Consider the following 15,889-nt stretch of genomic DNA (forward strand, 5'->3'; position numbering starts at 1 on the left):
ATGTTGAAAAGAAATAATAATAATAATAATTATTTTTCTTTCTTTTCCCTTTGTTTCTTGTTTAGGCATAGCTGAGGACTGATAGATTCTGAAATTGCATGTTTAACAAACCTACAATGTATAATTAAATGATTTTTAGGTGAAAATAGCAAGTTCCTTATTAACGGGGAAATGCATTTATAGGTGAAGTTTATCACTAAATTCCTTTTCACTGAAAGATTCCCCACTCTCACAAGATTTCTTTGCAAAATACTGTTCTACTGTTGCAGTTGAAAACAGCCTAAGAAAGTGTTGTGGGCCATAGGAAGAGAGGTCACAGTGGGCTTTGAATTGTTCTCTACTGCTAGTTAAGAGCAAGTAGTGGGTTTGTCATGACCTTATAAGCTAACAGAATTCCGGTGTTTATTTGCAAGTAATTGGAGTGTAAATCTTCTGTCTACATCTGTGTCCACAATTATAGACCACAACAATTTCTTAAGAAGGTAATGAGTAGATACTTTGTGTTTATTTTTATTACAATTATTGGTGCAACTCCTCAGGGCACTACAGAAACCAAAAAAGCCCACAAGATTATAAAGCAACTTACTAGTGTCTTCACCAGTAGGTTTTATTATAGAGAAGGTAATCTATATCAAACACTGTTACTTTTTGCAGCAGTATTTAAGTGATTATCCAGTTGATCTGATGGAGTTATGATAAAGCTGCAGTATATATTTGAAAATATGTAGGAAATGGAATTTCTTTTTCACCTCTTGATGTCCCACGAACTTTCAGTATGTTACACGCGACTAATAATGTGAAGATCTTAGGATACTTTTGATACAGTAAAAAACAGCAGCCCATACCCATCAATATGTAATTTAAATGACATAATCCACTGCATGCAAAATATCAAATACAATAGAATACTACACAGAAATATAACTCTGCTTATCACAGACAAATGTAGCCATCTACTGTATATTGTGTACATTTGTATTTAATTATTACCACACATATGTCTATTGATTCAACATTTTGGCAGAAAGCTTGTTATTTCTTGTTTCAATAGTATCACATATTGGAGAGGGAAGACCAGGTACAATATCATATTAAAGAATGACTCCACCTTTTAAAATAAAAGTCAATTTAGTCGCCATTTGTGGAGTCTTTCATCATAAAAAAAAAAAAATTGAGAAATTTCCCCAATATTTTTCAATTTTCTCAGATATATACAATATTAACAATATTAAAAATAATGTTAGAATTACAGGATGTCCCCTTGTTCATCAGAAGGCATAATGTAATATAAAAGAAATCCACTCTATGGACTGGTCTTCATCTTTTAATATGATGTAAAGAGGAATTAGAATATAAGGATGATAATAACCAAAACTTGACAATCTTAAATACAAAAAAAGCTATATATTATTTTTCACTAGGATTCAAAAGATAATGTTAGTTACATTCTTTTATTAACTTTTTTTTTCTCAAGTAATAAGCTGTATTCAATAAAATTTACATATAATTTCTCATTATCTTTATTCATATCATTGTAATTAAAACCAAAAAGGAATGTATTCTAGGTCACTAGGTGTTTGTTCATTCAGCCTTTGAATGGAAGCCATTGTATATGACATGTTGGTCCTTTGAGCATGCCAGAGCTGTTTTGCACAGCTAGAATAAGTGACCCTGACATCAACTCCACACAACTGATGTTTTGCATGGGACTGTAGGCTTTGTGAGAAAACAAAGGAGTGTATAAATGTGCACAGAATTTTATTACAGAACAGCTTTAAGTTAAAAAATATTCTTTGTAAGTGATTTGAAAACAGTGTTTCCTGTAGTTATTGCATCAGGTGTCTTGCACTCATATTTTGCCAAGATTCACAGTCATCATAAGTTGCTCTTGAAAGCCTTGTGTTATGTTTTTTTTTTTTTTTTTCTAATATTTATTTTGTTTTGTCACTGAAGCCTGGCTGTTGGATTGGCTTTAACCTGTGAGCCCTTACCTGCCTCTGTCATTTGTACTTGAAGACTGAATGAGTATTAAAAAGTAGGAGCTCTGAACAACTACAGATATTCCCAGTCCCTTGTTAATGGAATATGCAAGGACTGAATTTCATGCACTGAGAACATATTTCATTAACATGCCAAATCAAAAATCTTTTAAAATGTAAAACAAAAATACTTATGCTGTTGTTTAAAAAAACAAAAAACAAAAAACACAACATCAAGTCTTCAAAATCTCAATACTTTTTGATTATTGCCTTGAATTTATGGTATTCAATAATCTATCCCACACATAAATTTTAATGTTCTTGCAAACATAACATTGATCCACATTACCTACCCAATGTGTAGAAAGTTCATCTGGGGAGGAGAAAGAGGAAAATAGAAGTCAATATTCGTCTCTACTGATAGATTCAGCCAGCTGTGCCATTTGAATTGCATTTTGGATCTAACTGGGCCATTCCATGGTACTCATGAAACTTCTATGGCTCAGATCTTTCAGAAGTCTCTTTAAAGCTGAAAGGAGTCCTTAAGCTTTACAATCCTGTTAAAGCCTTCATTTTCCACTCAGATTAACCTTTATACTTTGAATCATTGGGGTATTCATCTCCACTTGAAAGCCGAGTGTGAAAGCTATGGAAAGTTAGACAGGAGTCCATCTTTTTGAGGCTTGGTTATTTTTTTAATGTGGGGGAGAAATAAACCTCTCTCTTTGAGCCCTACAACTAAAAATTCCTCCTTCCAAGGAAGCGACATAAACTATCAAATGCAATGAAATGTTTTTGTTAAATAATAAGCAACAGAAGCATAAAGAAATAAATATTTTTCATAGAGGTAAAATATATACAACTATAAAATCATAAATATACTGGAGAATTATAACATGAATTTGTAAATTGTATGCAAATGGCTTGAAAACAGATCTACAAAGACATAAATAAAGCAACAAGACTGAAAGGTTTATATGTTGGCTTGTTTATAGAGTAGCACAAACATTTTTCTTTTTTAATTGGCAATTAATTTTCAGCAGCCATCTAGGTACTTTCATGTCAAATTACTTTCTCTATACTAAACAAGATTAGGCATCCAAGCAGCAAAGCACTTATGTGAAAAGTGAGAAACTGACTGTCAAGTAGATATTTTCCACATATAGCCAATTAAAATGTTTCTTTTGTGATGAATGGATGCTGTAATTCTACATCTCGTATTTCCACTTCTGTCTGCACACCTGCAAAACTTCCTCATTCTTAATTCTGAGGATAGATAAAGGCAATACTCAGTTCTCTTGCTGCTCCTCTTGCTCTTTAAATCCAGGACAAATGTACTGTACAAGCAAATGCTATTGAGGTCTGAGTTATAAATAATATATCCAACATGTAATGCTGCCCATACATATTTTAGTTCAGATGAATATCCACAGTACAATGGATGAATGCAAGCTTTTTAGCAGGTCATTGCTTTGATCACTTTTTTTCTTTTGCATCACTTCAATGTTTTTTTCAAGATGTCTCTACATTTACAAGTAGGGCCACTGACACATAAGGTATAAAGTAATGTATTATTGATACTCTTCAAATGGATGACACAAAGAGGAAAATATTGATTTTTAAGAAGATGCCTCATTTTTCTGATTTCACAGAAGACTGATGCAGGTTCATGTAGCTATCAATATTATTTGAATTAATGCATATTCCTTACTATTGATTGTTTTAACAATGATTGTCATAACTGATTTATGGGCACTTATGCATGTTAAATTTTTAAAAAGGCAAATATCAGATTTGTATATATAGATGGATTGACTTGAACAAACAAGATTGCTAAATGTTAACGACACAGTGTTTGATAGAATTTACATTATAATACATTATGTTCAATACTTAGTTTTTAAAGTGCTGGTGAATACCTGAAAGATTTCTTGGAGAAATTTTACAGAAGGACAGAATCTGCCACTCTTACTCATGGTATCTTATTCAGCAGTTCATAATTATAAAAACTAACTATAAAAACTATAAAATAAAGTGCAAAAGTCAAACTGTAAAAGCCAAAGCTTCAGTGGGCTTTAGGTCAGGCCCAAGGATCATAGAATCATAGAATAAAGAGAGAGAATAAAGAAAAGATCATCTAGTCCAAACATCAGCCTGACCTACAGAGTTCCACAACTGAACTCTTAGTGCAACATCGCACATCTCTTAAATACTTCCATGGATGAGAACTAAACTAATTCCTTAGGCAGCCTGTTCCAATGCTTGACCACCATCTCTTTATAAGAAATTCTTCTTAATGTCTGATCTAAACTTCCCCTTGTGGAACTTGGGATAATTTCCTCACATGCTATCATTTGTCACCTGCAAAAAGAGAACGACATCTATCTCAATAAAACCTCATTTCAGGTAGAGAGCAATTAGATCCCTCCTCAACTTTCATTTCTCAAGACCAAACAATCTCAGTTCCCTAAGCTACTCTCATACCTCTAGCTTCTGTTCTCTTCAGTAACTCCATTGTTCTTCTCTGTAAAATCTTAAGTAACTCAATATTCTCCTTCTAGTAAAGGACCCAAAACTGAACACAATATTCAGTGTGCAATCTCTGCAGTGCTGAGTGCAGAGGAAAATAACTTTTCTAGTCCTGCTGGCCATGCTATTTCTGATGTGGGCCCAGAAGCAACTGTTTTGGTTTTGGCTGGGACAGTGCTGAGTTTTTTCTTCATGGTACCTGGTATGATGCTATGTTTTGTCTATGGGGAAAATAAACAACAAGCAATGTTGATAATACTCTAATGTTTTAGTTGTTGCTAAGCAGTGGCTGCATAGAGCCAAGGATATTCGAAGTTCTTGTGCTGTCCTGCCAGTGAAGGGGGCTGAGGGGACATAAGGAGCTGGAAGGGGACAGAGCCAGGACAGCTGACCTAAACCTGGCCAAAAGAATATTCCAGACAATATGATGTCATGGAGAAAGACTTTAAAAACTGTGGGGAGTTGACCAGGGGGCAGCCACTATTCAGTGACTGGCTGGGCATAAATTGGTGAATGTTGAGCAAAACTGCATTCTGTATCACTTGATTTGAAAAAAAATACTATATTTTTATAATTACTATTATTATTTTCCTTTTCTTTCTAGCAATCATTTATTATTTCAATGCATGAATTCTGCTTAGTTTTTTCTTTTTTCCCCAAATTCTCTCCCATCCCACTGGGAGAGAGGAGTGAACAAAAACCGTGTGGTACTTAGCTGCCTGCCAGGTTAAACTACAATATCTTCTTGACCATCTTGTCATACTGCTGGCTCATGATCAGCCAGATGGTGACAGGTACCCTAGTTTCTTTTCAATGTATTCCTCTCACATTCAATAAAGGATGTGGATTCTTCCTAATCCTCCTTTCACTTCAGATGTATTTATGAAGTAATTCTTTAATTGCCTTTCATGTAACTGTCACTATCCAAATTTAGTTCAAGTTGGTCTTTGGCCCTTCTAATTTTCTCCTTTCACAGGCTGAGAAAAGTCTTCCTGAGCTGCCTATCCCTTCCTCCAGATAAGTTCTCTTCTTCCCGAGTTTCAGAAGAAGCTCTCTGCTCAGCCAGGTTATTCTCTTCTGCTGGTTCAACTTCACGTGTGACAGCCTACTCCTGTGCCTTTACTATTTCATACTTCATGAAGGTCCAGCCCTCCTGGACTTAAATAAAACTTCCAGTTCTCCTTACTTCATATGCAGCATGAATTTCAATAGAGTCACAGAAGCTGGGATTCTTAATAAAAATATTTAAGTAGATTAAATGGGTGGAATTCTTCTGTGTTGTTCTGTTCCTCTGATCCAAGTAAATCATGTTTCCCAAAGAGAGTCCCATAGTATAGAAAGCAAAATCTCTGGCTGTAACAGCTGTCAAACATCCTTCCATTGCACTTATGTTCCAAAGCCTATTCCAAGAGCTATGTAGTTCTTCATAATATGCCTTGGACTACTCTTGACAGTGCCACCAATGCCACATGAAATAACAGCAGTTTACAGTAACATGGGGGTTGCACGAGGCTCAGTAGTCTCTTGGCAATGTCCATAATATGATCCTCTGATAGGCAGCATACTCTTGATACTCTTGAGAGTAGCTCAGACAAGTAAAAAGGTGCTTTGATTTCCCAGAGAAGTGTCTCCTACTACTATCACTCATTGCTTTTTCCTGGCTTGACTGATTGTTAGACAAGGAACAGGATGAGGTGGCTTAGTTGACATCTATGTCTTCCCTGGTGTGACAGGTTCTTCTCCGCGGAATCAAGAGCATAGGAGCAGTTCTGCAAGGATACTTCAGGCACATTATGTGCCTTATGGCACCACATTGCCGTAAGATATGTCCAATCTTCTATGTTTTCACTATCATTCCCTTATGCGTGGTCTTGGGTTTCTGGCTGTTGGTCCACTGAAGACTGCTCATGAAACCCCTTGCTTTACACCTCCTCAGCTTTCCTGATACTGAGCAGTCTTCTAACTGCCTCCTTTAGATCAGCCACTTGCTGTGTGGAAGTCCTCCTCTTGGATCTACCTTGTGCAGGCAGGTTTCCTGGCTGTCTCTGCTACATGACAAAGGCACAGGCACTTACTGCAGCCTTAGGCGTGTCCTGCAGCCACTCCTTTCAGCAGCTCTGAATGGAAGTGCCAGACAGCTCTGGGATTGATAGAGGAGACTCCCTCTCTGGAGCTGCAGCCTTTAAAACGAGTGTCCATCATGCTCTCTAGGCAACTATTACTGAATCTTGCTGGGCCAACATATCCTCATGGCAGCTACCAGCTCCTGAAAGGCCTCTCCACTACACTACAGTTTGCCTGGCTCAGAAAAAGCACCCTGTAGTCTGTGATCCACTGTTTAGTTGCCAGATTGACTGGCTTCAGAGCAGAGTGTCTTGCCATGGTACGATTACTTACAGTTTCACTGTGTTTAACTGCTGTGTGACTAGTCCTATGACCTTGCTGAGTCATGGTCCATATTCTGTCTGAAAACAAACAGGAAAAATGGAAGGGAGGAAAGGAAATCAAAACTTTCTAGAGAGGGTGAATATCTTTAATACAGAAACAAAAACAAATCAAAAGAAATGACTGGAGTAAAGTAGAAGTAGTTGAGATGTGTGTAAGGAATTTAAGACACAGAAGAGGAATTCTGTATTTCAGAAGAAATGCTTTATATTTCTAAGAATCCTAGACAGCACACTAGAGAGATTTGAAAGAAATCACAGAATCACAGAATCATAGGTGTTGGAAGGGACTTCCAGTGATCATCGAGTCCAACCCCCCCGCAGGTTCCCTACACCAGGTCGCACAAGTAGGTGTCCAGGCGGGTCTTGAACATCTCCAGAGAAGGAGACTCCACAACTCCCTGGGCAGCCTGTTCCAGTGCTCTGTCACCCTCACTGTAAAGAAGTTCTTGCGCACATTTGTGCAGAACTTCCTATGCTGCAGCTTATGTCCATTTCCCCTTGTCCTGTCTCCACTCACCACTGAAAAGAGTCTGGCCTCGCCACTCTGCCCCCCACACCTTAGATATTTATAGACCTGGATCAGGTCCCCTCTCAATTTTCTTTTCTCAAGGCTGAACAGACCCAGTTCACTCAGCCTTTCTTCATAGGGGAGATGCTCCAGGCCCTTCACCATCTTTGTGGCCCTCTGCTGGACTCTTTCCAAGAGATCCCTGTCTTTTTTGTACTGGGGAGCCCAGAACTGGACGCAGTACTCCAGATGAGGCCTTACCAGGGCAGAATAGAGGGGGACGATCACCTCCCTCGACCTGCTGGTCACGCTCTTTTTAATGCACCTCAGAATGCCATTGGCCCTCTTGGCCACGAGGGCACACTGCTGGCTCATGGCCAACCTGTCATTCACCAGGACACCCAGGTCCCTCTCTGCAGAGCTCCTCTCCAGCAGCTCATCCCCCAGCCTGTATTGGTGCATGCAATTATTCCTCCCCAGATGCAAGACTCTACACTTGCTTTTGTTGAACCTCATCCAGTTTCTTGCTGCCCAGCTCTCCAGCCTGTCCAGGTCTCGCTGAATGGCAGCACAGCCTTCAAGCGTGTCAGCCAATCCTCCCAACTTCGTATCCTCAGCAAACTTGCTGAGGGTGGGATGCTCTGCCATAGTGAAGAAATCAGCTTGGAAAGTATTTAGGAGGTTTATGAATCAGTCTTACTGTGTGTGCATCTGGAAAACCAGTATTGGCTGAACAAGTTAGTCTGCAACACCTCAGCTGTAGGGCAAATGTGCTGGAGAGAAAAGTAGGTATTCATTTCACATTAAGTTCACTACTTGTAATGTAGCTGCTTGTTTTCTGAGTTTAATCTATTCATCCACATATAATAAATGGGAAAAAAGCATCCAAAAGACAGTTCATCTAATTTTTAAGTGGGTTTGCAAAATAGGTGAAGTGAAACATACTGTTGAACTGCCTATTTCTTTCCACTGGATGGAAGAGGAAACCAAAATGATTGCTATAGCCTTTTGCATTAAATATTTGGCATTAGGTGAAATGAATCTCAGGTATTCTGAAAGTACTTATAAACACCCAAGTATGTGAAACTGTCTGGTTTCTGTTAGGACTCAAGGAAATTAAGGTTGACCAGGATCTAAGTTGGAAGTTATCACTGGAGCCTGCTGTATATCCACCCAGGCAGTTTCACCATGATGATTACCACATTTGTTTGACACAAGTCAACAAAACTCTCTTTCAGAAGAAATCTTGAGCTAAGCAAAATAAGATTTGAAGAATGTTATGTTCTACTCAAACTGTAAGAAAAATTCTTCTGAGCTTTTCTTTGAATGCTTTCCTTCAACTTTATTGTATCACTTCTTGGTTAAAGATAAGTAGTATGCATTTAGATTTCTGCATTTTGTCTGTTTTCGGTCTTTTAAAAAGATATGCAGAACAGTTTGATCATGAAATAGAAGCATGTAACTTTTCTAACTTGTGTTATTAAAACAAGAATCCTTTACCTCTTACAACTTGAGGGCAATTATCCTCAATTGACATGTGATTTGATTGTAAAAAATTAATAATATACTATCACATAAAATGTCAATACCAGTATTTCAGAAATATTTGGTCTTCTTTGTTTACCATTTCTGTTAAGTACTGTTACAATAATTTTAATATGTAACAACTTTATATTGAGAACTCAATTATTTCCTGCTCTTACTAAAATTGAGAAAAGCAGCTGACATATGATAGTCCTTGAGGTGCTTTGAGCTCTGCTGTTCTTTTAAGCCTTAGATTTGGACTGTGTAGACTGCAAAGAGCTATATAATTATTTTTGGTTCACATCTTATTTCTTATGTAATTGCATAGTATCAACAGCATAATTACAAGAAAATCATGTTTCTTTATCTTAGTTCAAAAAAACCAAGACATTTTGCAGCCATTACTGTTAGAATCATATGACAGTTACACTATAAATGCTAAAATATTTCTCACATAATTAATAGTAAACTAAGTAATACAGGTTTTGTTTAGTAGAAAAACAGACTCCCAAAGACTGTCACTTTAGCTTTGGAACTTTCACAGAACTTTATGCTATGATTAAGCAAATTCTATCTTCCTGTATATACACATACATGCACTTCTCCCATAAAATGAATAAATTAGTCTGTGCAACTTATTCTAAGTTTACATCAGTAAGAACATTATAACCATTTGTAAATATTGTGTTTAGAAGACAGACTTGAAAGATGTGATGTAATTCAGACAAGCAGCTCTTTTCTCTAGGCAACATAGTTTTATCCCTGTCTCATTTTTTACAGCTATGTCTAGGTAAAGGAACTTGAATGTATTTCTTCCATTCCATGACCATATATTGGCTGCATCCTAAATGTATGTTAGGTGACATCAAAGTGTGTTGCACTGCTTACTTTGTTGTACCTGTTAGTCTGTTTAGTGTTTGAAGTTCCACAAAGAATAAATGCTGAGGCAGTAAGAGGAATATATTCATATCCTAATCCAAAACATACCTGAATAATTAACAATATGGGAAACCAGGTGTAAGAATGAGTCTAGATGTAATCTCTGTGACCTTGGTAACATTGTGGATTAACTTTCTTTTTGTGAAATACTGACTTTTTTGCCCTTTTCACAACATAAAGACTAGTCACAAGAAGACTTCTGTATTCGTACTACTTGAATTTATTCACAGATTAGAATTATAGAGATCATATGCTATTGATCTAGTAGGGTCCCTAGCCATAGAGAAGCCTTCAGCTAAAACAATCAAATTCTTAAGACATTAAATTCTCTTATTTCTGTCATGTAAAATATTATACAGAACTTACAAATCCATTACTGCTAGTGTTTCTATCATGGTACAGAATGAAGCGGGTTTATATCTCTTCTCTAGAGCACCTGTTGTCTCATCAGTAGCACAAATAGCAATTTTGAATAATTTCCATTGTAGTGGAAGATGATGAAGTCTCATGGGGAATGTAGTTTCACTCTGGATACTATTAGTCAAAAAGAGTGGATATGTTAGCTCTTAAAACACAAACATTGATCAAAAATATGTAAACAGAATTTAAGTTTGTTGTTAACTAGTGCAAATGTGATTGGGCACCTTTCTTCTTAAAACTGACTGCACCAAAATCATTTAATTTCAAGGTGTCAAAAATATTGCTTTCCTCTTCCTAATGTGACTACATCACCAAAGCCATGGTACTTTCATGTACCAGAGTAGCTTTATGTAGAAACAAAGATACGAGATTTATTGAGCTATCTTTGTCACTGACAAAGTGATATTGCATGCTATGGTCTTAGCTTTGGTGGTGATTTAAGCTACTGTCCTTGGCTTCACCCCGAAATAGGCTAAGAAATAGGATCAGTTCTTATACTTAGATAAAAGTATGGCAGCTAGTTTCTGAGGAGCTTAAATTTCTTAGATCACACAAGTTCATTTTAAATGGAAAATTCTCTTACTGTGCTATAAAATTCTGTTACATATGATGGAAAACTGGATAACTGCAACTTTTTTCTTACAAAGTGGAAATACATAATCAGAAAGGCACAGATGACATTTTCTGATTGCCTGATCATCAGTAGTTTTGGCTATTAATGTACATTAAGCTTGCAGTGCACATTCATTCTGATGTCATTTAAGGAAAGATAGATGGATTAATGCACAGGAACAACTGATTTGTTTATTTATTTTTTTCAGTCAGAAAAAGTAAAAGTAAACCCATACACATTTTTATAGCATGAAGACCTCAAGAGTGTCTTTAATGATAACACTAACTTTTTTTTTTATTATTGCTGCTAGTGCTTTGCCTGGTAAACTCTAGAGTCAATGGCATTTGCCTTTTTCCACAGCTACATTATGCTGATAGCTCATAGTTATGCTTACAGTTCTGAAACCGTTATACAGACAGTTTCATTGTAGAAACAAATTCTGTTTTGGACTGGAGTCCATAATCATTTTCAAGCCCGTAGATGCGTTAGAGTTTGCCAGTCCAACTGAATCTTTCCCAGTCATTCTCTACCAAATAATGCATGATCTCCTCTCTTCCCAGCATAAGGATTTAACATATGTTGTTTATTGTTGTGTGTTACCTTTGCCATTACAGCACTCAGGACAGTGAGGATTTTCCTTGTTAATGTTTCAGAAACATGGAAGCTTTCTGCAATTTCACCTTCCATAAGTAGTCTCTGATAAATGTACTGTGAGATTAGAGAAGTAGAGGACTGAAACAAGATCTATTTTTGCAGTGTATTGCTTTCAATTACAAAGTAACTCAAATAATAACTTCTAAATTAAAACAGCTGTAGAGATGTTAAGGAGATCTCTATGGATTCTGTGCTGTCATCTGCAAGCTGACAGTTCTGGAATTCTCAGGTATTGTCCCCATGAGATTTTTTTTTTGCACTGACCTGTACATCTTTTCTGTGCATGTCTCAGTTTCTTTCCACAGTTTGTCCTTGAATCAACCATTGTTGCTGTGAGACTTTGTTTCATAATAAGAATATAGAGTATATAAGTGTTCCCTGCATTACCTTTGCTGCTCTTCTGATGTGTTTGTTGATAAACAGATGTTCTGATGCTCTTGTGACTCCTTTGCATCTTCAGTATCAATCCATATTAAAATAGTGATATCTAATGAATATTTTGTGATGAAAGCAATCACAGTCATTAGCTAATATTTGTTGTTTTAATTTTGCTTACTATACAGCACATCTCTTTTAAATCCAGAACTGTTCTTTTACTCTTTATTGAAATCATCTGCCTACTGGCAATGCACTAACTTAATTCAGACAATTATTTATGTTCAGATTATTTGGTTTCAGTTTGGTTTGTTTTGGTGTTGTTTTCTTCAACCAGTTTATAAGCATTGTTTATAATCTTGAAAGCTCCAATAGCTTCTAAGTAATATAAATTTCCAGAATGTCTACATTTTCAGCATTTGCTTAATAATGTGATTTTTGCAGCAACAGAAGATACGCAGCAATTTATAGGTTTAGTTCCTACTGCACTCAACAGAACTGTCACCTTTTCCTCATCATTTATATTGCTAATGACAATGTACAGTTCCAGTCTCTCAGTATAGGCACTTCAATTGTCTACTGAGATGTTAAATGAGAATGTTTTTCTAAGGTAGAGTGTTAAAATTCTTTTTCCTTCTATATAAACGAGCACAGGACTGAAAGATGTGACTTTGGCTTTACTTTCCATGTCCCAATAATTTTTTTCTTTTGCTGTATATGTGGAGTAGAGTCTTAAGTGTGTCAATAAGTACTGAGTGTTACAGCTCGCTTGTACCACAGAATCTCAAATAATCTTATGTATTATTTGTGTACCAGTGTACAGAGGTTTGTTTCTATCTTAGGGTTGCAATTTCTACAGCAAGCATGACAGGCAGATAACTCCATTCCTAGTGCTTTGAAAAGATGTTACGAATATGTTCATTTTACAAAACGAACTTGTATAATTGAAAGGAGAACGTCAGAGGTAAGCACCAGATGGTACTTGTTAACAAATATCTAACACTCTATTTCATCTAACTTAGAGTAAAAAGCATACACTTTATTTTGCTTTTGCTATATACAAACTAACAGATGTTTCATTTGTAACTATAAAGAATCCAGGCATTTTGAGAAAAAGTTATAAAGATGAAGCTTAACAGCAAAATAAATGCCTACGTTCTATGTATTGTATTATACAGGAAGAAATAAGAAATTACTTGGAGATGTATTCTACGTCTATTTCTCAATACTGTAGGAACAGATATGAAGCCTCATGCTTTCTGGCTTGTTCACTTTTGTTTCTGAGGGTAAAAGGAATGTCTGTATTTAGATAACTATCTTTGCATTTTCAGCAAATCAGATTTTATGGAATTGCTTTATTACAAAGAATGAGTTAGTAGGTCAGGTTTGAGAGGGGAGCCTGAAAGTAATTCCTCACACATTTGAGCATTGAGTACCTAATAGTGAGAGGAAAATCTGTTCTCTACATCTTACAAAATCAGCTTCTTTAAGAGAACTTAGCTGGTAAACCAAGCTTAAGAGGACATTGCCACCAACTAGCAAGGCTATATTTCTAGATACTACCATCAAGCTCATTAAGTTTCTTTGGCTCTGAACAAAGATTAAATATGAAGAGATTTTTTTTCCACAATCTCAGTTGAACAAATATGAGTCTATCTAGCACTAGATGTATGGTATTCCATAAATTTGATTCACATAAAATACAAAAAATAGAGGAAGAAATGTAACTTATTTCCTCTCTTCACTCCTTATTTTTTCTAGTTGTATTTTTCTAATGAAATAATTGAAGCTTTCATTTTATTACTTAGGCATTCATTTTAGAAATGGACACTGAGAAAATGATCAGTGACCTATTGATTTCTTTTTATATTATGAAGTATACAGCTTGTATCTTAAAGATATTTAAAAATGAGAACTTTTTCAGATTTATTCTATCTAAGAATTAATTTCCTTCTTTACTTTCATGAGATATCAATCCATGTCTTGCTGAAGGATATTGCACTAATATTGCGCTAATTTTTGTTTCTGCTTAAGATCCACAACAATCCCAAATATCCCATTTAAAAAGACAGATACAACATTAACAGAATCAGTCTTAGTCTCTTATACTATAGGTTAAACATGATAGAAAACTTAAAATGGAGAGAAATTTTGCGTAATAATTAGTTTTACTTGTAACTATTTTAGTCATCTGAGAAAACTCTTTCAATTCCACAGTGTTTTACTTTTTTAGTGTTGGTTGATATTGTAAGATTTATTTTCTTTCAAGATGTGACTAGATACCAGGTAGTTAACAGTGAACTAGAAAGCTCAATAGCAACCTATATCTATGTTAATATTTTTGAGTGGATTTATTCCTCTTCTCTTGCTTTAAAATCTACACTAAGGCTATACTAATCAGAGTAGCTTTTTTTCCAATTAAAAATTCATGTGGGTCTCTCTACCTGCAGAGAATCCATACCATTCCAAAATATAATAGTAGCAACTAATTTAAGGTAGGATGCTCTAGGGATATAGGATGTTGCCAAAAAGTAGGCAACCAAGGCATACATTTTTAAATAGTAACATGACTAGATTTTTTGGGAGATCTGATGGAACTTCAAAACGTTTTCTGAAGATATCAAATGAGTGTGTTTTACTTGCACAGTCTAGGCTTAATTTTTCACTCTCTTTGAATGTTCAATTTTTATTTCCCTGGCATTAGAAGTTAAACAGCAACAGTGTTTGGTTTATTTGTTTAGCAACAATGAACCTCAACAGACCGACAAGATTAGAGCACAGATTATCAAACGCAATCCAAATTTTCAGTGGCTTTATGAAAATTGTTAAGGAAAAGCTAGCAATAAAGGACACTATAAATCACTGGCCAAATTTTTCTTTAGACTGAGTTTTAGTGCATTTACAAATTTACATTATAAATTACAGAGTAACATGATAGATACACATCTATAGAGCACTCATGTAGGTGTCTTTTACTCTTCCTCATCTTCCATTCAGTTGCCACAGACTCTTTTGCTCATTCCAATACCTCCTGAAACTTCCCTCACAAATACAGCAAGTCTCAGATTACACTTTTATCCTATTATCTCTAAAATGTAGCTGACTTCCAATTATTCCAAAATCTAATCAGGTATTCAGTCTAGCAGATATCCTCCAAAATTTAGGTGTCAGCTTCTTTGCAAACATTTCTTATCATCCATTCAAGTTTCCCTTGCAGTCTCCTCATTACTCAGCTTCTCTATGCCCTTTTCTTTGTATGAAATAAGCTTATGGAATTATTGCTTCTCTTAATGCAGAATCCCACTTTTGATGAAATAATTTTATCACCTATTTTTAACATCGGAGAAAGCAAACAATTTTTTCAAAGGTAAATTTGTTCATCTGTGTAACACTAAGGTAATCATGATCATGGATACATTCATTGTGAATTCTCAGACTCAACAGAGAAATCAAATGAGAATTCTGTAAATTGCTGTAAAGACAGGGACTGTGTAATAACTTATGAACTGTTTGTCTTTACTCTTGCGTTGGGGAAGAATGAAAGTGAGAAGGAAAGGTGCACAGAACTGCCAATTTTGAAAAATATAAGTTATTTTCCTTCCTCAGATCTCCTGTGAAAGAGAGTGAGGCTTACCTAAAGAGATACATGGTACTGGTTTCAGTCCTAACTACTTAGTGAACTGGTTATTTTTTTTTTGCAAAATTAAGAATGGAATGCTTACTGCACATTCCTTTTTTTTTTTTTTTTCAACATTTATAAGATTGTCCTGAAAAAATTATTTTATATATTGATATCTACAATGAAATATGTAGCAACATACTCTAACCATTAGGCAGGAGCTACACTCAATCTTGTTATAAACTCTTATATGTTGAAAAACTAGCACAGTCGACATGTTGC

The sequence above is a fragment of the Centrocercus urophasianus genome, unplaced genomic scaffold, assembly GCF_019232065.1.
Source record: "Centrocercus urophasianus isolate 14NV4802_14NV808 unplaced genomic scaffold, USGS_Curo_1.0 seq_9, whole genome shotgun sequence".
NCBI lineage: Eukaryota > Metazoa > Chordata > Aves > Galliformes > Phasianidae > Centrocercus > Centrocercus urophasianus.